This window comes from Hipposideros armiger, unplaced genomic scaffold (genome assembly GCF_001890085.2).
Source record: "Hipposideros armiger isolate ML-2016 unplaced genomic scaffold, ASM189008v1 scaffold_150, whole genome shotgun sequence".
In the NCBI taxonomy this organism is placed as follows: Eukaryota; Metazoa; Chordata; class Mammalia; order Chiroptera; family Hipposideridae; genus Hipposideros; species Hipposideros armiger.
This window is the reverse complement of record NW_017731500.1, coordinates 3457953-3481402: the sequence shown is the minus strand read 5'-3', so window position 1 is coordinate 3481402 and position 23450 is coordinate 3457953.

The window sequence follows — 23450 nt, the reverse complement described above, 5'->3', positions numbered from 1 at the left end:
CCATCCAACAGTGGGCGAGTTCAAAATTAGATGAATCATCACCTCTTTTGTCACTCACTTTGTCCACCTGCCAAGAGGGAGAGAGTCCCTTTTAATGAGGATCATCCCTAGGGAAGATAACACATTTCCATCTTATTAGAAGAACTTCAGGGTTAGCTCTGGGACAAGTTGTAAGGGAATTTACTATTTGTTATAGCCCTTTTTTTGCTACAAAGATAACCTGTGTTTGAAAATGATGGGTGGAAATGAAAATTTACTGTGGCCTCTGAAATTTTTTTAAAATCTTTTTTTTTTAACTTTATTGGGGAACAATGTATTTTTTCCAGGACCCATCAGCTCCAAGTCAAGTTGTTGTACTTTAATCTTAGTTGTGGAGGGCGCAGCTCAGTTCCAAGTCCAGTTGCCGCTTTCAATCTAGTTGCGGTGGGGCACAGCCCAACATCCCATGCAGGAGTCGAACTGGCAACCTTGTCGTTAAGAGCATGCACTCTAACCAATTGAGCCACCTTGCCGTCCCAGTGAAATATGAAAGTTTGATGGACTTTGGTTCATGCAGAATCATCTCCCTCCCATTTCTCAAAACTTTTAGGGAGTAATAATTAATCATGGAATCAAGTCTTGGGTCACTATGTCCCCTATGTAATTCGTTGGCCTGTGGTCTCAGTAAACTTTATATTTCAGTCACAGTGGGCATGCACCTCCATCCTCTACTGCTAATGGTGGTCTCTTTTTCTGGCACATGACCTCCATCCCCCACTGTTAATGGCGGTCTCTACCCACCTGGGCTCTTTTTCTACCGATTCATCAGATCTCAGCTCCGATCTGATTCGTCAGCATTTCTCAGGTCTCTGTAGCCATTATTAAATTCTCCCTCCCCTGAGGTGCAATAAACTATTTTGAAATTTTGTTTTATTACGTATTACTTAGAAGTAATTATTCGTTACTTATTGTATGAAGAAATAAATGACAGAACGTTTGCCTTCTGTCATTGCTAATTGTACGCGTTTTATCTTCCTTTGACTAAACTCTGAACTCCCAGAGAGCAAAGATTGTGTATTTCGGTTTTTCTCTTACTTAGTCGTTTGTATCAAGCTTTTTACAAAGTAGGACTTCAATAACTATTAGTTAAATTGAATTGTGCTGAACTGCTTTTACTGGGCTTTTAATCTAATTGGGAGAAAAGACAAGCACATTAAGGAACATTAAGAAAATGGCAAAGCATCAGAATTCAAACTGCAAAATAATGTGGTAAAAAATGAATATCTGAACCATGGGAATATACCATAAAGGAGCTATTTTAGCTGAGCAGAGTTAACCAGGAAAGATTTTTAGAAGTATTTTTTGTGCCAAATCTTAAAAGATGTTGTTGTTTTTCAATCTAGTGACTAACATGTTAAACAAGCTGATTTTCCAAAAACAACAACAAAAAAAGGGGGGATACTTAAAATTTCGGAAGATAAAGTGAGAGATACACCATTTCATAGATCTCATATAAAGATGTAAATTGGTAAAAACTTTCTGAAAAGCCCTTTGGTTTTATCAGGAAACTCTTGGAAAGTTAATAACTTTACTCCAATTATTTTAGCCATCTATTGTAAATAAACCAGTAAAAATTGGAGCCACGGTTTTCATACAATGCTCTTCATCACTCTCCTTTGATCCACACCACAGTCACACTGCTGTCTTTCAATCCCTCACATTCACCCCACTCTGGGCTGCCTAGAGCCTCTGACCTTGTTTTGTACTCCGTCTGAGGGTTTCTGCCCCCAACCATTTCTTCCTCCGCTCAATCCTATATGCCCTTTACCTCTCACTCAGCTTAAATGTCACTTTTCCAGAGCTACCATTCCTTCTAGTCCCGTAGAAGAACAGAAGTTCTAGGTTCACCTACTCATTCAAAGTGCTGGCTTAGGTTGTGGGGGTCTTCAATAAATAAGGCAAATGAGAGTTTTGATCTCATGGAATTTTCTTGTTCATGGTAGAGACCCATGATTCAGAAGTGAATCATTAAATGCACAGAAACACTGTTCCAAGTTATAATAACTCCAGGGGGCTATGCAAATAGGGTAAGTGGTCTTCTTGGGGTGGGGTTCACAGAGAAGGCTTCTTCAGAGGAGCAGGGACAGACCTGAGACCTAAAGGCAAGAAAGAGTCAAGCTTGGGGACAGTGACCCTGAGGAGGGAGAGCTCTTGGGCTGATTCTAATTTTCTTCTTATAGTTTCCCATATTTCTATTTTTTTATAATAAGCACGGAAGAGTGTTACAATTAGAAAAAATTAACCCGATAAAAAACATAGACACAGTCATATATTTTCATAGAATGGTGTGAGGTATATAATAAATGCCCAGTTACTTTAAGTATTGAAGAAAGGAAGAAAGGAAAGAAGGAAAGAAAGAAGGAAGAAAGGAAGGTTCCAACATACCCTCTACTACCATCATTTTCAAAGGCTGTGTGACATTTTCACCATCAATGTTGTGCAATGGAGTTGCTCTCATTTCTTATCAAAAGAAACCACATTTTTGCACGTAAAACATTTGTATTTCAGATCGTTTACTCAAGGTATATTTACAGCAGCGCAATTTTCTGCTCAAAAGATGTGAGCACTCTCACGTCTCTGATATATTTTGCTACTCACTCTAAACTGTCCTTTAGTAATTTCAAGCACCAATAGTGTCTGACATCTGAAAAGCCAAAAAAATGCCTTTCTGATGGTTTATTTTGCTTGTATTTATATTGGATATTTTTATTATATATGCGTCCTCTTGTAAATGCCTTTTCATATTTTTTGCCCATTTATCAATCAGTTAATTGTTTTTCTGTCAAATATTCTTATATTTTTAATAAGGTGCTCTTTTAAATCCCTTTATTAATCTAGTTGGTAAAAACAGTTTCCCATTCTTTTCATTTTTGCATTTTTGTTATGCTTTTTAACATGCATAAATTTAAAGTTTTTAGGTAACAGCCTGCTGTTATGTATTATTTTTTTTTTGTGATCATTCACTTGTCCATTGATTTCCCTTCCAGATCTTTAATAACTATTCGCTTCCATTTTCATCTAGTTTGTATTATAAAATATTTCGTATGTGTGTGTGTATATATACACATATATATACATATATGTATATATATATATATATATATATATATATATATATAATTTACTACATGGGGAGATTTGAGAAACTAAATTTTTTTTTTAAGATTTTTATTGGGGAATTGGGGGGATGGGAACAGTGATGGGGAATTGGGGGAAGGGGAACAGACAAGTTGCTGTCATTTTGTTCTTCAGTCTAGTTGTGGAGGACGTTGCTTCACTGGCCCAAGTTGGCACCATCATTGTGCTCTTCCCAGTGAGGCACCGGCCGCTCACTGTGGCTGCTGGCCGCTCACGCTGGCTGCTGGCTACACACGGTAGCCCATGGCAACCCACTGCCACAGGGGCTGCAGCCTACGCCGTCTCCGGCGACTCACGGCAGCCCAGCTCCAGGTTGAGCTGTTGTTCAGCATCTTAGCTGTCGAGGGCAGTGTTACTGGCCCTCATATGTGGGATCCGAACCAGGGCCCTCTGGTGTCCCAAGCCAGCTCTTAACCAGTGCGCCACTCGGCCGGCCCGAGAAACTAAATTTTTTATTTTCTAATTTGCTAACCATCTATTCCAACATGTACTTTATTGTGAACTCATTAACATTTTAAAATAACAACTGGAGTTCACATTTATGCCTTATTTACTACCGTTGGGCTATGTTTGAAGCTGAACTAATAAAACAATGCCTACTCTGATAAAAACAAGCAATTTTATAAGTATCATTTGAGTAGCTTTGTATGTATTTGGCTTATACACATAACAAAGGTTTGGAAAGGAATAATATCTGTCCCAAACCTGAAGAAGATCTGCAAATGATCATTTTGAGATTTTAGATTGTTATAGCTTATTTGCACTGGTCCTTATTGTTTTTTATGACTCAGTGATTAAAAGGAGATGCCAATTTTAATATATTTTGTAAACATCTCAGTAAACAAATGAATGAAAAGTGTACGAGGTCATCTATTAAGTTCTCAAACTTTCCACCGGGTACTTACATGGTGGAAATTTCGAGAACTTACTTGTTCAAACTCAAGTATATTTTTTTGTGTGTGGGGATATTAATGACAAATAAGATATAAGGCTTTCTTCATATGAATACAATAATAGAAATACACAGAGATTTTTTGGAAAATAGACCCAGGGACTATGACATGAAAAACAAAGATGATGGGAGCTAGAAAGAAACTTGAGGGGCATCTGGTTCAACTAGCTCATCATATTTGTAATAAAAACAATAGCAGTGACTACGAACTTGACATTATGACACAGAGTCTAGGTGCATTATCTCTCATGCATTTCTCACAATCGTTTTCTGTGTATTCCCAGTTTACAAATGAGGAAATTTAGGGGCAATGCCATTGCTTCAGCACACGCGTAAAGAAACTAACCACAAACAAAGAAAAGTGACGCGTCAAAAATTCCAGCATTGAGTCAAGACTGTCACAAATTGTGATGTGCTAATTCCCATTGCAATTTTTTCTGTGTGTGGCTGGTGCAAGACAGTAGGCACACACACACACACACATTTTCTGATAAAGTCATATATATGTGTATATATATATATACATACATATATGCATACATAAAACCTTGGATTGCGAGTAACTTGGTTTGCAAGTGTTCCACAAGATGAGCAAAAATTTCTAATACATTTTAACTGGGTAAACGAGTGATGTCTTGCAATACAAGTAGTTTGTTTCCAGAACGAATTATGCTCACATACCAAGGTATTACTGTGTGTGTGTGTGTGTGTGTGTGTGTGTGTGTGTGTGTGCGCGCGCGCGCGTGTGTATAATCTTTCCTGAATCTAAGTATAGGTATCCAAAATATACAATGCACAAACACAGAAAATTATTAATACATTTGTACTCCTTTAAATGTCCCATATTGTAAAGTTATCTGTAACTCTCACAGTTGTGACAGATAGAAATAAAATAATCGTAATTAACTGCCATGCTCACTTTTGTCCTCTCTTGCCAAATCTGTAAAATGTAATTAGATGATTCCTTGGGCTCCATTTTGCTGCAATGGGCTCAAATTCTGGCTGAGTTTCATGTGGTGTCATCACATTCTGCAGTTATCATTGTCATTTTCTCCATTAGCTTAGCTCCCTGTGGGAATGCCCTATGCCTGGCGTATCATTCTACAGTTTTTACTCTGTTAATGATGTCAGAGAATGCATCCCTATTACCTTTCCTCTACACTAAAATGCCATTAATTGCTGTATCCTGCATATAATTGTTACAGAGGGATATATAAATCCTATGTGCTGAAGCACAGAGCTCTGGAGTAAAGACACCTGTAGTTAATCTTTCGTTTCTCCTGCAAACTAGTGGAACACTTTGGGGCAAATTACTTAATCTTTCAAATTCTCAGTTTGCCTTTCTGTAAAATAGGGGTAAGCATCACAAAATCTTAGGAATTTTATAGAGATTTACCTTTAGGGCATGCAATCGTTTCTCGAGAAATGTTAAGTTTCTTTTTCAAAGGCAGGTTTATTTCTACAGAAATGAGGCACACGCCCCCTGAGATCTTGCTTGGAGTGTTACTATGGCTGAGTTTTGACCTTTCTCTTACTGTTCTTCTGTATTAATGGTATTCCTAATTAGGTCGTAATCTGTTTGGGAAGGTTAGCAATGAGGAACTAAGTGTTCACATAATACAGTCTAAACTTGCTCGTTAGTCTAGGGAAAGACAGCTTTAATTTTCCATGATTTGCTATTCATGTTCCTCCTATTACCATTATTTCTTGAAGATGGAATTTCAGAGGTGAAAGGGAAAAATGTGTTTCAGCTTATCACAGTCAGAGTCATCTCTGAAAGCCTTGAGTTTATACATGCTAGGTGTCAAACTGAGTCCTTCATCCTCAACTTTTGTACAAATCCTCCTGGATACATAGAGAAAAAAAAGTCAGAGAAACTACATCAGATGGATTTTCACAATGGCCAGCTATGACGGAAAAGACAAGGGGCCCATCATTCAGAGAAGCTGTCTGTGCCAGAGTAACTGTCTGTAGAGGGAAAAAAAATAAATCACTTTCAAAAACCCTGTTGCTCCAAAAGCTGGTCCAATGCCACCATCTTGAGTGCCAAGTATTCCATCTGGCAAAAGCCAGTCATGGAAAAGCACAAAGGCAATTTCCCCAATTGGCCTGGGCAGAAAGTTTATTCTTCATTTATTTTTTGTGAGTCCTCACTCAGAGTGTGGTTCAGACAGTTCCGCACTAGGCTCATTGGCTGGGCAGAGTTCAAGTGGGCAAAACACAACTTAGGATGAGCAACTGTGTGATTTGGAGCAATTGAGTTTCACTCCTTGTTTATTGGTGAAGTTTAGAATTCCTCCTTCCTAAAGGGTTAACCCCACTTAAAATAGTGGTTTGCAGAGGAAATTCCTAATATCATTATTGACCAAGGTATAGAGTAAGTTGATGCTCAAACTCACAATTACAAAATATCAGGGATCTTTGAAAATGCATAATCCAACAGCCTCACTTTTTTTTTTTCTCTCTAATCCGCCATCTTGGACCCTCTATTCAGTCATCGATAGCCTTACTTTCTAAACGTGCTGCAGTGGTGAGTGCAATTAATTGGTGACTTCCTCATTGCTATCATTTTCTATTTTTTGTAGCCAGAGTTTCATTTAAAAATGAGCCTACCTTCCCATCAGTATCCTTGGAAACCGACCAGTGCAACAGTTTTGCTGCGTTGGTGAGATCTATTTCTCAGGAGGTTGCCATTTAGAGGATTAAAATTATAGGGCCCCCAAAAGGAAATTTTCCAACAGCAAATTAGCTGATGTGCTGCTCAGAGAGTTTTCTAGAAATTTGTTCAAGAACAACTGAGTACATGCAATGTCATTTCAGGACTAGGACAATCTGCTCTGACAGGGATTCTAACCAGCATATTTTCAGAGCTTTCACCAGCTGGTTATTTGCACTACGTGGAATGCATGTTCTGTACTCTAGATACATGAATCACTTGTTCAATTTAAAATAGTTTTTCCCTAGCAGTTACTTGATCAAACATGGAAATACGTTGTGGGTGAAATTGTGGCCATTTGCGTTCCTATCTTGGAAGCATGTTTGTAGTTTTGTGACAGTTTCTCTCTGAAATATCAGCCCCAAAGTTCATGACTACAGATTCTTCTAGGATTTCCTTAAAGCTAGGTCAAGTATTTACAAAGTAGGACCTAAATGTATGCTTCTTGTTGTAGAATTGAGGGGGGAAATCAGGTGTCAAGAGAAAAGCATAGCAGGAACGTAGTCATAAACAACACTTCATCCAATTGTATCTGTCTTGCTTTTGTTTACTCAAAACAAAGGATGTAATTACCCCATAGGATTATACTGTGGAAATTTTTTGATCAGTGACAACCCAACATTTCACAACTCTGCTGGAAGAATCACTTTCTCTGAATGATCAGATATGCCCATTCTGTCATTTAATGCATCCATTTTTTAACTCTTTACTAGATATCTCCAATGTAGCAGTTACTCTATAGAAGCTTGGGATGCACTGTGATGGAAAGCTTTAAAATGCTCAAATCACTGAGAAAGATGCAGATAAATTTGTACTTATAAGACAAAGCATATAAATTGCAAAGGAAACATAGAGCATAGATCAGCTCATTTTCCCATCCTGATTTGATTTCTGCCTTTAGATTTGAAGCATGAAGAAGAACTATGAATGAGAGCGAGTCTAGATACAGATAGGAGTATGCAAGAGTCACTGACTTGTGAAAATTTGGAATGTTACTGGAAAATGAGTATATGGCTCAATGTGATGGCGCGTGGGGGTAAATGGATGTAAAGGAGGTTACAAAGGGCCTTCTATGCTAGGTAAACTATTTGGACTTCATTGTCCAGGTTATAGATATTCACAGAAGAATTTTAAGCAGAGAAATGCTAGGATCCTGTGTGCATCTTAGATCAGGTATAACAAAGAGATTTTAGAGGGGAGAAAGTGGAGACAGGCTCTGAAGTTAGATTGTAGGAGACCCCAAAAGAATAAGGATTGGGGCTGAATTTAAAATTGGGGCCAATGGAACCAAGAGAAGGAACTGTTTGCTAAGAGTGCTGTTGGTGAGTCATTGGATTCAGAGGTGATATTGGAGTCAGAGATATTACTGAGTTCGGTGATGGTGAGAGAGTGTGTAAATGCTGATATCATTAACAAAAGATAGAGAATAGAGGAGTCAAAATACATGTTTGCTCTTGTTTACTCTTCATGTTTTGACATACTTCAACTACTTAGTCATTTACTTATTAATATTCATTTATTTATTTCGATGGAGGTGTTCTAGTGTGAAACTGGGAGGCAGGAGGGCCGGGGTAGGGGAGGGCTGCATCGCCATCTTGGATAACCGTAGTGTTTCCTAGATTTCTGTTTGGGAAATTTGACTTAAATTTATTCCTACCACCCTGTATCTGTTCAGTGACTATTTTTGAATCAGAAAGTTAGACTTTATATTTGTTCTCTTAAATGTCACTGCTGCAGTCTGGCAAGATGATTGGGGATTTTTATTCTTGTTGTGCCTTATGGGCTCTGTCTTCCAACTCAGCATCATGCAATGTTGTGGGGCGATGTTGGTGTGTATGTGATTTTATCCAAGTTAAAGATACAATGTCTACTGGATGACACCAGGAATGCTGTGCTTTTGCACAAAACTAATTACTTCATGCCAATGAGACATCAAGAAATCGATCACTTCTTTTAGTGGAGTTATTCAGGAGTCATAAATCTATCAAGTGCTTTAATTTAGACCAAGGCTATACAGGGAGGCTATATTGAGTGTGTTTTGCTTAAATCAATATTTTGTAATTTCACATGACTGATCTATCAGCATTCAGGACTGGTAGCAGTAAATGTACTTCACATGTGATTGTCCTTAAATAAAATTCGAATTTTTATCTTGGTCCAGTAGATTAGCATCAGGGAAAATTGAGTTTATTGTATTATTTAAAAAAAATGATTAGGAATGAAGACATCATTTACTGTAAGCTTGATTCAACTATAATCTACTAATGTTATATTTTATTAGTTAACTAAAATTAGCTGTCATCAAATGAATGCTTACTACACGTCAGTTATTAATGATCTAATTGGTAATTTCAGCTAATTCTCCCAACAATGATATGATTTCAGTACCATAAGAAGTCCTATCACATTGATGAGGAAACTCACACTAGAAGGGTCCAGTAGTTTCTTAAGATTTTTAAATAGTTCAGTCTGTATTTGTACCCAGATCTGTGTATCTTCAGAACCTGAACACATTACTGACTAATATAATGGCCTCTGTTAATAGTCCATAGCAGTAACAAACAAATACATTTATTTTTCAGAGCTTCTGCACTTAAGGAACTTGAACACACTTTCAAAGTCCAAAATCTTCTAAACACAAGATGAATTCACACGTGAAGAGAAACTGGGATAAAACTTACTCCCTCTACTGTATATTAAAAAAACAAAAATCCTGGACCCATGATGGGGGCAATAAAATTCAGAGATAGAAATTTTCCAAATGAAAGAAGAAAATATCAGATTTCCTGTAGGCATTTTTTTCTAGGAGCCTATGTGTGGCAAACATTCTTATAATAATTGTTGATGACTCCTGAAGTAGTTTGCTACATTGGACACTCTTTTGAGAGCTTGTTCTTTATTTGGTTGGGATTTAGAATCAATAGCCATCTCAGCAGAGATTCGAACCTCCGAAACTTTACTGGTTACTGTTCTTGCTCTTAAGTACATTGTAGGATTCTATTTTGACAGGAAGGCATCAGGGGGTTTTTGCTCAGGTCATGTCCTTTACTTCTTGTTGAAGAGCAGATTGGTGTGGTGGTTCAACAACTTTGTGGATACTCATGGGCCAAGTATTCAGAAATGGTCTTCAAAATTCTATTTGAAGCTCTGTCTATGGCATGGGGCTCATAAGTATTAATATATTCACATTTCAGTGCAAAAACAATTTCCAAAGCCAAAAATTATATAAAACTTGTGCACGTACATTTTCAATGACCCACTCCTTTATGTCGCTCCTTTAAGGCAAGTGAGCAAGAATTTATTGGTGTTCTTTACTTTCAATCAGTGTCTGTGAAGTGATGGCACATATACAGAAAAAAAAAGATATTTTACTATTTTCAGTTTTTCTTGCAAAGGGAGAACTTCAAAGAAACATACTCATCCACGGTGAACCAAATAGGAAATGGTGTTGAGAAATTGCAGACTTTTGAGGCATGAAGCAATGGTCTCTGCAGAGAGATAAATAAATAATTTCATGAGGAAAGGGATCTTTGGGAATTGAAATATATTAGACAATGCATCAAAGGGGGTAAAAACAAAAAAAGAAAGCCAGGTAGTTTACAATGAGATTTAGAGATAAAGTCCTGAATGTCCCCCTTTGTGTGATTAAAAAACAAGGAGGCAACATGGGGACTCTGTATTCAAAGCACTCGTGAGAACAAACAGAGACGTGTCAAAAACAAAACAAAACATGTCAGTCCGACCGCCCCACTTCCATCTGCTCACATGGCTCCCACCTGCTATAGTTTATCAGAGTCACTCAAATGTTGTGTGAAGGACACCCCTGTGCAGAAGAACCATGTGATATGCTGGAGAAACTCCAGCCTGCTCTCAGCTTGTCCGCCGCAGTCGTGGAGCTATCCTGGTATCATTTCATGTAGACTTTCTTCTAATAAAGTTTTCCCCACAGATAGATATCTTTGTTCTTTTCTTTTTAAAGTAAGATCCTCTCTAGCAGGTTTTTATTTCTGGGTTTTTCCCACACCCGGAATTTGACTGGGTGGAGGTCATCTGGCAAGTGAGGAAGGAGACCCGCCATACTGAGAGAATGTCACACACAGTCGTCTTCCTTCTTGTAGGCTTCATGTCTCCAAGGATCAAAGAAAGGAGGACAATTCAATCATCTCCTTCAAAAAGAGGACAGGGTTTGTTCTTCACAGACGGCAGGGCAGCAAATCAAAGTTTCTGACCAGGAGTCAAAGGTCAGGCTTCCATCCACAACTTGGTCTCGCATTGGGTGACCTGGATGGAGCTACCATATCCCTCTTGGCTCTAAGTTCTTCATCTAAAAAAGAGTATAGCAATGCTGTTCAACCCTAGCTTCCCATCAGACTCAAATATAATTGTAGATAGAGACTATACATACATTAAACATGTACAGATGCATAGCCGTATCAACGCTCAGGTTCTCTTCCAAGATTTCAGATTTCATTGGACAAGGTAAGGTCCAGACATTAGAGCAATCAGTAGTGTTCTTAAAAGCTATCCAAGTGATACTAACGAGCAGCCAAGGCTGAACACCACTGACGTGACCCCATTCCCAGGTATAAAAAGTCTATTTAATAGAATTTTAGGGAGTTTTATGTATGTGGCAATAAGACAGGGAGAAAGAAAAAGAAGGAGAAATGTAAATCATTACTCTTGACCTTCAGATCCTTATAACCATGATAGTGAACACCCAACAATATCAACACCCTGGTAGCACAGGTGATGGTTAATCAAAACAGTTTAAGGACACATCCTTTAAAAAAAAAAAGTGAAATAAGCCATTTATAAAAGTTTATAAAAGGAGGTGGGAATCAGCCTGAATGAGAAGTAGGGTATGGATGAGGCTTGTAGGTGGACCTGGGATGACAGGTAACAAGTGGTTAGCAGGTGTGAGAGCAGGGCATTCGAGACACATTGGAATCTCTCCTGTCCGGATATGTCGTGGATTGCCATGCCTCCAAGCCTTTGCACATGTCATACGTGTCATTCTCTGTGTGCACGTCACTTCTCTTTCATCTACCCTTAGATGTTAGCGCCTGCTTGTATCTTTCCCTACCTTTTATAAAGGTCTGACTACCCCTCGCTCATATTGTTAAAAGACTTACTTGTATTACGTATATGTCATTTGCTAGATTTCATCACAGTGATTTATTTTCATGTCTGTCTCCCTCTTAAGAGATTTTGAAGAGCCCTGAATGTCTCTTCTATTATAACCATGTCCCATGGTGTTTTACACAAAGCCAATGTTATTGAATAAAAACTAAGTCCAGGTAGGAGAACAATATGAATGAAGATTTTTCCTTGGGAATAATTACAGAATAAATACGAACACAAAATGAGGCTGGGATATGAAATGTTTGCATTCTGAATCGTGTCATATTTAGAGACAAAAAAGATAAGTGAAGTGGTTAGAAACTAATGCAATTAGAGTTCTCTGAGCAAGGAAATAACAGAGTTGAAGGCATGATTAGAAAGGGAAGAAAATAAAGGTGAGGAGTGTTCAAGAGGGAATCATAGGAATTGGTGACTGATAAGTCATAGTAATAAATGGAGATTCTCCTCCGATTCTTGAAGGGGAGGGCGTTGTGGTCTTATTGACTGGGATCAAAAAAGAGTAAGAACGAAAGCAATCTATAGGAGGAAATTAAGAGTGTGCGGTTGTTTGTAAGATAAAAATGGTATGCTTGTTTGGAGCACACAAAATGAGGACAGAGTGTCCATATGAAGACGTGCATGGACACTTAAAGGGTGAAAATAGACACTGAATTTTGCAAAAGAAGTTGAGGCTGGATTTGGGGGTTTGAGAGCGCTTAACACAGGAGTGATGACTAAAGGTATAGAAATCTAGTTGAAAGAGAAACCTTAGAGAAAGAGGAGCAGAGAGCTCAGCACCCTTGGAAAATGACCAGAGGTAAGGCTGTGAGAGGAAGGAAGTGTCATCAGATGGCAGAGGCACAGAAAAGTGGACAATTAAGAAGAGAAACAGAAAGATGTGGTATTAGAAGCTGAAAGAAGACAGTTTCTAAAAGGAAGAAGGGGTAAATTCTGTTTATTATCCCAAGCAGCGGAAATAAGTTTATTAGAGTGCGTGAGGTCAGTGGTTTAGCAGAAAAAGCTTCAGAAACCCCCTGAAGAAAACAGAGTTTCTGGAGAGAGGAAACTCAGGCGGGGAAAGGCAGTTGTGCAAATCAGCTGAGTCATGGAATAAAGGAAAAAGCTGAGAGGAAGAGTTGAACCAGAAGTGAACTATTTTTCAAAGAAATGGGAATGACGTTTGTCTAAAAAATAACAGCGTAAATATTTTCTATTAATCTATTTGTCCATCCCATTTTTAATACCACAGGGTCTTAATTATAGAACTTCATAATAAGCCTTGAAATATGTATTGTGTGTCCTCTAACTTTGTTTTTCTTCTTAAAAATTGTTTTGATTATTTAAGATGTTTTTGCTTTTTCATATACATTTTTGAATCAGTTGGTCAATTTCCATTAAAAAAATAAAAACTTGGAAGGATTTTGATTGAGATTGTGTTCAATGTATAGACTGACTTAGGGAGATATGACATCTTGATAATATGAATTCCATTTTTCTGATCAATGAATATGTTACATTTTTTTCTATTTATTTTAACTTATTTTTAAAATTTGGCTTTTCACATCAATGTCTTGTTGTTTTTAGGATAAAGATATTGCATATCTTTTGTCAAAGTTATTTCTAAGCATTTCTTGATTTTGATGCTATTGTAAGTTTTTAAAGCTTTTTCAAGTTTTTAAATTCACATTGGCAATTCATTCACAAGAAAGTATTACCAACTCTTTATTTTTAGTTTTTAAAAAATATTATTAAATTTATTGGGGTTACATTGGTTAATAAAATTATGTAGGTTTCAAGTGTACAATTCTATATTATAGCATATTGTGTGCCCACCACCCAAAGTCAGATCTCCTTCTGTCACCATATATTTGACCTCATTTACCCTCTTCTGCCAACCCCCTGTCCTCCTTTTTTTCTGTTAACCACTGAACTGTTGTCCGTGTCTATGAGTTTTATTTGTTTGCCTTGTTTGTTTGTTGCTTTCAGTTTTATATTCCACATAAAAGTGAAATCATAGGGTTCTCGACTTATTCCATCTGGTTTATTTCCCTGAGCATGATATTCCCCAGATCCATCCATGCAGCATTATTCACAGTGTCCAAGACATGGGAACACCTGAAGTGTCCTTCGATAGATGATTGGATAAAGATGTGGTATATATACACAAATGAAACACTACTCAGCCATAAGAAAAGATCAAATACTGCAGTTTGAGACAACGTGGATGTTATTGTAACTGTTGATGCTATTTTCATTCAATTTCTAATTGTCCATTGTTATACATAGAAATGGAGTGTATTAACTTTCATCCTGCAAGACTGACAAACTCACTCATTAGTTCTGGTAGCTCTTTTGTAAATTCTTTGGTGTTTTCTATGTAAATGATCTCGTATCTTATGAAGAAGGTGTTTTATATCTTCTTTTCTAACCTATATACCTCCACTGAATTTCCTTTTTTTTATTAAAAAGGTAGAACCACCAGTATAAACTGAAATAAAATTGTTGAGCGTAGACGATTTTTTTCTTTAGCTTAGGGGATTCACTTTGGTTGCTAGAAGGTGACAGAAGTTATGTATAACATTCCTGGTCCTGGGCCTTAAGAGACTTGGCAGATTCTGCCTGTACTTTCTTGGGGTCTTGATCTACCATATAAGTCATTGGGGTTTCCCTGTTGGAGAGACTAGATGGAGAGTGTGATGCCATGAAGGGTGTAAATCTGCAAGGGGAGAGAGGACCTCGAAGATGTGAGATCATGAGGAGAGCCAGGCCTCAGTATCCTAGCTATCCCAGCTGAGTGACCCAGTGGAGGAACCCATTTTGGATCCTTTAGCCCAGGCTGAATACACCTAAGCAAGCCCAGCTGATGATACAGGGAGAAGAGATAAGCTTTCCTAGCTGAGCCCTGGCATACCAACCCACAGAATCGTGAAAAAAAAAAAAGGTGGTTGTTTTAAGCCACCAAATTTTCAGCTGAGTCTTATATAGCAAGAGACAACTGATATGACCTGGATTTTGTCAGTGAAAAAAACAAAGATCTGTTGAAAGTTAGAGAAGATGAATCAATTCTGAGAAACAGAAGAGAGTTGGAAATATTTTTTTGTATTGGTTGTTGGAAAAGTCATGACGCATTTTTGCAATCAAAAACGTAGGAAAAATATGTCATGACTTTCCCGACAATCCCATAATTATAGGGAATTTGCTAGAGAAATTCAATAGGCGATAAAGCCACCATACAGCACTAGTGAAAGCTCATAGGAGAGGACTACATTCATTTGTAAAAGACAGATCGGTGCAAATTTGGGGCACGATTATATTAAAACAGTTGTTGATGACAATAAATTTTAGAACATCTTGAAATCAAATGCATTGACCTTGCTTTCAATTAGCAGAAAGTGGCATTGATGTTTTTATGTTCTCTATGTTGTTGTCAGGGTGGTCCCTTCACCATTTGAGATCCTAATAAACACCCGTCTTGTTCTTTAGGTCACTGATGACAGGTATGGGCATTTTTTCAGGTGAGACCCCACCCCCTGACCACAGACATTTGGCCTTGTTCTCACAGTAAGGTAGGTTTACGTCAATTCACTTCCATGCAACCTGTCGTTTTTAAAACCAACCATTTGTGTAAGTTAGAGCATCCAGCAAGATATGAATGGAGACAATTCGAGCTGCCTGAATCCCCAGTTACAAACCGAGCAGCACGGAGGGCTGGAGAGGCAAAGAGAAGAGTTTACAAAGGCAGGTTCAGGAATGCTGACCTCCCTTTCTCCCTGATGTTTCCACTGTTGAAATTAGACAGTAGCCCTTACGACGCAAACCCCCAATGGCAGCTGTCAGCACCGGAGACCTGGCAGCCGAGCTGAGCTCTGGCTGTGAATCACCTTCTCCACCCCCAGCCCAGCCCGGAACCTGTTTGGAGGCTGAGTATCGCAAATGCCTGCCCTCTGTCTACCAGTCTTATTACAAAGCAACTCTAGAGACGCGGAGGGAAGAGGATGTTCTGTGGGAAGCGTTCCACTGGGCCTCGTGAGACTTGCGATGCAGACAGAAGGTGAGGTGGCTTTGTGTGATATTCGGCATCACTCAGGAGTTGCTTCACATGTACAAGACTGCGATCAGGTCTTGTTCATTTATTCTGCCTCAAGTGACATGACGGGAACAGGGACGTGTCATGGAAAAATTTCTACCTGGGTCTTTCGATGGTTTCAGCAAAGACATCAACATCCTTATTTTTCACCGGGGAATCAAAACTGTTGAACACACATCCAAAGAGGCTTTGCCGTCTTTCAAGGTGTGGAGTCTCCCACCAAACCTCACAAGTGAGCTTCTGCTTTTGAGTCAAAAATCTTTAAACCTAAAAGCTGCCACTCTGAGGTCATTTACCTTTTATGTCCCTGAAAGCATGGGCGAATCTTTAAAAGTAATACAATTCAAATGGCACCCACTGGGGACTAGGAAATGGGCTTGCAGAGTAGGTTGATTCATTCAATTTCTGTTAAGTTGAAAGAGAGAGCCAGAGAGGCAAGGCAGACAGAAGATAGACAGAGAAAGAGGCATGGATGACTTCAGAGAAAGGACCTTTGGACGTCATCCCCTTAGATATGGCTTCTCATGAGCCCATGAAGATAGACAGAGAAAGCAGTCCCATAAAAGGAAAGTTCTGACAGGACACACCTCTCCCCACAATCATCACTGGTACACTTAATATTTCCTTTTTAAATACAAAAGGAGCAGAGCTGTGGATAAGACTAAGACATATCACATTGTGCTTTTCTGAATAAATTATGTGAGAAAAAAAAAAAAAGAAAGCCTGGTGCTTCCTAACTCTTTAAAACCCCAAATGGCCTGAGATTACAATTCACACATTTTTCAGGTTGGTTTTCAGTCAGGTATTAGCTGTGTGCTAGGACAGTTATAAATATAAAATAACTTTCCAGGACAGGAAAAACAGTAACATGAAGCAAAAAAAATTTTTTTTTCCTACTTAGAGAGCTAAGTACCTGGATGTGAACAGCTACACATGAGCTGAAGCCCCAAGCTCAAGGAGGGAGCGGTGGGTCACAGGGTTTAATGTCACATGCCAGTTTAAAGCCACACAACTGGGCTTCCCCGCAAGGCTTTTGGCTTTGTGCCAATTCCCTCTACGTGACATTTGCTAGCAGAGGGCAGTGCTGGAGGAGAGAGTTAGAATATTAGTTTGAGACTTGGGACTAGTACCTAACACAGCCAGAGAGGGGCTAGAAATGTTTGATTTAACTCAAGTGGCTGAAGGAATCTCAGCTCAAAAAATTGTGGGTTGCCAGGGGTTATAAACTCTCTCTACCCTTCCCTCTGTGTAACATGAATATAAACAGATTCCCAGTTCTCTCTTCCTCAAGGTTATTTCCTTCAGGAGGCAGGAGTTCTGGCTTCCAAGGACATGGAGAACACATGGACCTTAAAATCTCTCTACTCCTCTCTCAGTCCTTCTGCAGGAATAACGTGTTATCTTTCCCTTCCATTAGTGTTCCTACTTTCCAGGAAACTAATTTTACCATAGACAGCACCCAGCATATATACGATAGGAATAGAGAATAAATTAGTCAATATGAACTCAAGACAGCTAGAAAAAATACTATCAATGTATATGGAGTCTATAACAGATATCTGGTCATATGCTATGAGCTTTATTTTAAGGATGTGAATCTCTTTAACTTTCAGATGTACTCATGGGAACACTTAATGTTATTGTCATCATCCCCATTTTAATGCAAAGGACAAGACCAAACGCCATTACATTTTAGAGCTGAAATCTTAACTTCTGCAATATGCTGAATGCAGCTACTGCATGTGGTGGGATTTTTGTTGTAGGTAGAATAGTCTTATAAACTTTGGTATCATTGAATTTTGTAAAGGCAAAAGTGACCCCCAAAGTAACACCTGCGTCAGCCCCTTCTTCACTGCAGACACCCCTCCAGTCAAATGGAGGGGGTGCGTTGTTGAACCTATGGTGGAACCAGGGCCCGAGACTTTATTTTAGAGTTTGAGGTTACAAGGGCAAGCACTAACTTTTGAAGAAGGATTGACTTCACAGCTCGAATTCAAAAGATATTTGCCTTCTCTTCAAAGAAAGGCCTTGATTCACTTGCTGTAGGTTCAACCATGTTTTAAACAAGGAGGCCATAATCCTGTGATCAGAAAGCTTTTCATCAGCACACACCCCCTGTTTGTATTCTAAACAGAACTTGTATTTCAGAGGGCATGACAATGCCAACAGAAACTGCTTGCTTAATTTTATCAACCTACTTTTTAGAGGGTGCTGACAACCCTGCAGAGGCGAGACTAGCCGCTTGGGCTGGCAAGCCTGCCTTCTGTGGCTTTTTCGTTAAGTGGTATATCAGGAGATTGACTCAGCCCAAGTTTTGCATTTGTGTTTTGTACCAACGCCCAGAGGCCTTAGGAGCAAAAGCATATTTGACACCTATTTATCTTTGTCGGGGGGTTGTCATGGAAGCCAAGGTGATATTGACATTAGTGAGGTCCTTTGAGGAGACGTGGTGAGGAATGGGATATATTTGCTTGTTTCTATTTTCGTGTCTAACTCTTCATTGCCAAAAGGTTAAGTTTCTCCCACTTCTCTGTCAGCACTTCCCAAGCTTTTCCCTCCTCTGGTACATTTGGTAATACCAAAGGAGTTGAGGAATGACAGGTGGTAGTGATGACAACAAATATGGCAGGGCTATGTGCTTATGTGTCCATTTGCTCTAGTTGAAAGTGTTTTTCTCTGGGCTTTTAAAACTTTTCATGTTGCTGGGTAGTGGTCTAGAAGGAGAAGGCTGAGTCTTTTCAAAGAATATACTCCATTATATTATAACGTCAGATGTGAGCGAGCAGATAAAGAAAGGTAATGGGTGCTGGGAAATATAATGGAATCCGAAAGGAGAGGACTCATAATAGTCTGAGCCATTATTAGGGCAAAAGCAGGAACCCGAGGAAAGCAATGGCTTGTTGACCTATCACTGAATCTCTAGTCTTCGAGATTTGAAAACTCCGGTATGGCTTCATCCATAACTTTAATACACTGTCCAGGGAAAAAGTGAGAAATGTATTTATTTATTTATTTATTTATTTATTTATTTATTTATTTATTTATTTTATTTTTTTTTTAGCTGAGCCATCCTGCTACCAGTTGGCAGCTCAGCGGCTGCTCAGCTCGGGCTGGACTCGAACTGCTGTTGCTCAGAGCTCAAGCTCTATGAGCGAGCTCTTAACCAACTGAGCCACTCGGCCGGCCCGTCTAGAAATGTATTTAAATTAAATTAAATACATTTAAATTTTAAATTAAATTTTAAACCTCAAGCTCGAAATGTGTAAATGAGCTTTCCAATGCTATGGTTCCTAAACTTAAAAATAAGAAAATACCCCCATTTTCTGAAAGCAAATGCCCAAAATAATTTCAAAGACAATTTTTTTTTTTTTGGAAATGCTCTGGGCTTAAACACACACACACACACACACACACACACACACACAGAGTTATCTTTCTTCCCTTTTCCCTATCAATTTTTCTTTTCTATTCTAAAGTTGGAGTTCTTAATATGTGCCAAGCACCATGCTAAACATGTTAGCTGGACTGTCTCAGCAATCCTCTGAGGGGTACTACTGTCTGTATCCCCATTTACAGATGACAACCCTGGCACAGAGTGATGACACAGATGATAGCTTAAGTCTGTTTCTTGAGCCTACGTTTTAGCTACCATATACTTGACCTTCCCAGCGAAAGAGCCTAAACAATAACAATAACACATATTCTGTGAGTCACATTTATTTTTGATCATAGCCACAGCAAGAATTTTTTTTAAAATGCTTTCCTTTTATTTACTTGTGGAAAAGTAGATTGTTATCTATCATCCCCCAGTGATGACTTTTTTTGTAGTAATGAACTCCCTGTGTATATGGTTAGCTATATAGATACATAGATTTATAGATATATAGAAATACAAGTCTCTGAAAGGATGCAAAAGAAACTGTGATTACCTCCAATGGGAAAAAAAAATTAAATAACATGAATGAGAGTGAGAGGGCTAATCTGTTGAAATTTCTTATCTGTACTTATATTACCTAGTGAAAAGCAATTTTAAAATACATCCAATGAAAGAACAAATTTATTCTTCTGGAAGAAGGCTGGCTGTCAGGCGGATAAGCAATTACTTGTGATAACTATATACCATCAATAAAACATAATTAGCCACACTCTATTTTCTGCAAATTAATTGTTGTCATTAAAAATTAACTCCATGATCAGTTAATTACATTTTAACTCTACGAATATGTGTCATACTTTTCTGCCTTTAAGTAAAAATAAGTGGGTTTTGTTTAGATGCACTGACATTTATGATTCTACAAACGCACCCAGGCTTTATGAAATCTCACTCAAAAGTTCGAACTTTTAACTTCTAAAGTTCCATTTCATATTCCAGGTTTGGACAGAGCCCCACTGACAGGCTGCAGGTCACAGGACAGAAAGCAACGGGCTCTTTCTTTGAGAGCTTTAGCTGACACCAGGATGTGTCACTTCTCAGCATTCGTGCTCACTCACTTGTTCTTTCATTCGTTCTTTAACTCATGCACAGTATTAACCAGGTTCTTTCCCAATGTTCAGTTTCCCCGAGGTCACGGCACCATATGGAGACTCGAGGGAGCAAAGAATGACACGTCAGCAGAATCACACAAAAACAGTTCGATTAGCCTATTAAATTCAGGGAGTCCCGGGTGCTCCTGGCTGCAGCTGCAGCTGTGGGCATGGCGGGCTCGAGAGTTGCACCCATGCTAGGTGTGCTTTTAGACTCTGATGCAACTTAGTTTGGGTTGAGAATTGGATTTTTTTTTAATTTTTAATATTTTTGTTTGTTTGGTTTTTTTTGTAGCCAGCTGGAGTGTTGGGCTACACTATGTAAACAATTTCTGGATGAATCACGCTGTGGTCATTGTAGACATCTCACCTGACGGAATAACGGGACCTGCTTTTTTCAGTTTCATTTTAAAAAATGGTTGATTACCCATTGGCAAGCATGCACAACCTCTGTTGTGTCTGTAGCTGCCGAATAAAATGTACCTTGTTAAAACAGTGTCCAGGCGGGAGTGACAAACCCCACGTCTGACTGTCACGGGCGGCAGGCGCTGTGCACAACGGCTCAGGCTCTGGGCTCCAGGGTTTCACTGCCTGGGTTTGATGCTGGCTGTGCCCCTCGTTAGCTGTGTGGTCCAGCGCATGTTAATTAAATCTCTCTAAGCCTCCATTTGCTCATCTAAAAAGAGGGTTTGTCATAATGATTAAAGCGTATAATATAAATAAAGCTCTTAGTACAGCGTGTTTGGTAATCGCTCCATAAATGTTCATTTTCATTTGAGGGGTTGATGGCCTCGCAGGAGGAGAGCAGAAAGATGCAGTGATGGCAGCCCACGCTGGGATAGCAGAGAGACCCACAGAGCTGCTGGGGAAGGGGGAGCTGGGATAAGAACGCCTCCTCGTAGCTCCAATTTCTCCTCTTGCCTGCAAAGCCTTCACAACTACATTCCTAATCCAGACGTCCTTCCAGCTCCCTCCCCAGGAAGGCCTTCTTCTTCAGTCAGAGTCCTGTCCTCAGACTCATTTCTGTGAACTTCCCCAGGGGAGGAAGGCGAGCTCCTCTTCAACCTGCTTCCAATTCCTTCATCCTTCAGAGCCAGCTCCAATTTCATGTCAGTGAAGCTCTTCCTCAAAATTATATCCTTCCCTCCCCTTTCCAAGTGCCAGCAGAAGGGTTATTTTTGCCCCGCGTTTGGGTGGTGTATTCAGATTCTTGGCTGCCATCACAAATGCCCACAAACGTATTGGCTTAAAGCAACATACGTTTATTGTCTTACAGTTTCGTGGGTCAGGAGTCTGAAACACGTCTCAGTCTCACGTGGCCAACACTAAGGTGTCAGCAGGGCTTTGTCCCTTTTTATAGGAATCCCTTTTGTTGCTTATCCAGGTGTTGGCAGGATTCATTTCCATGCTGTTGTGGGACTGAGGTCTCCTCGTTTCCTTCCTGGCTCTTGGCTGGAGGCCACCCCCTTAATTCCTAGGAGCCCTGTCAGGTCTGCGCATGGCCTCTCCGTCTCAGATCACCAGTGGGACTTCCAAGCTTTCTCAAGCTGCCATCTTTCAACTCACCACTCTGCTTTCCTCTCCTAATTTTAAGATATCATGTGATTAGGTTGGGCACACCAGGGCAATCCAAGAGCACCCCCCCATCTCAAGACTTGTCACCTAAGTCACACCTGACAAATTCCTTTTTGCCATGTTAGGGTGTGCACATTTTGGGGAGTCATTATTCTGCCTACCCAGCTGGTTTGTTAAAGTCCATTTAGGATTTTAGTTACACGTGGTCATGTTCAAATCGCATGTGTTTTGTCAATTGTGTCAGCATCTCCCTGTCAAGATTCTGAAGGGTAGAGAGGGGCAAAGGGTGTCTCAGAGCTTTTCTCTAACCCTAACCTGGTCCACCCCAGGGCTCTCAAGGTGAGAGAGATGATTCAGAAACACTCGGGCACATTGCTGAGTCATTGGGTTAAGATAATCTTCAGATTCTTCATTTTATACCTTAAATAATCAAATTTATAAAGGATTTTTTTTTGGGAGACTAATCTCAGTTCCTTCTGATATGGACCCTTCCTTAGGCAAACGCCATGAACTTGATGGTGCTTGGACTGATTTAAGTAACAGGTGTTGTGCTCTTGAAGCTGAACTTCAAGGTTGAGTTTATTAGTTTAGAAGAAATGTTTGTCATAACAGCTTTTATTTAAAGTGCGCATTGCAGCACTAGCAAAGGAGATAAAGTGCTCTCTGCGTGGTAGACATTTGTTCTCCAGGAAACTGTGTTTAAATGTTCTTCATGTTTACATAATAACTTATGAATGGGGCAATTACTTTAGCTCACCCGGAGTAATCTATTAAAACATTAGAACTTCATTCTTATCTTTCTCTTCTGACATTCCCTCATAATTCTCCCTACTTCTAGCCTATGATTTTAGATATGTAAAACAAACACATTTTTTAAAAGGAATTTCTAAGCCTTTACCCAAGCTGTTTCTTTTTCTAGAATTTATTTCTTCTTCCCATTTCTCAACAGGAAAGCTTCTAATTATGTGTTGAAACCCCCCTTGTATTTATTTACAAGGAAGCCTTCTTTTATCTCTTCTCACCTACATAAAATGTGAAGCGTGTCAGAGTTATATTGTATCCCTAGAAACTAGTGCTGTATTTGATACCCTAAATATAAAATATGGTGGACTAATAATAGCTACCGTTGAACAAACAAACTGACCATGTTACATCTCTGGACTGTTGCTAAAGAATAATAACCCTAATCAATTGTTGCTTTTTTCCAGTTTGACTAATATGGCTTGATATTGTTTCTTCGCTTGATATTTATAATAATCCTGTAGATTATGAAACCTAATGGATAACTTTCAGTTCAG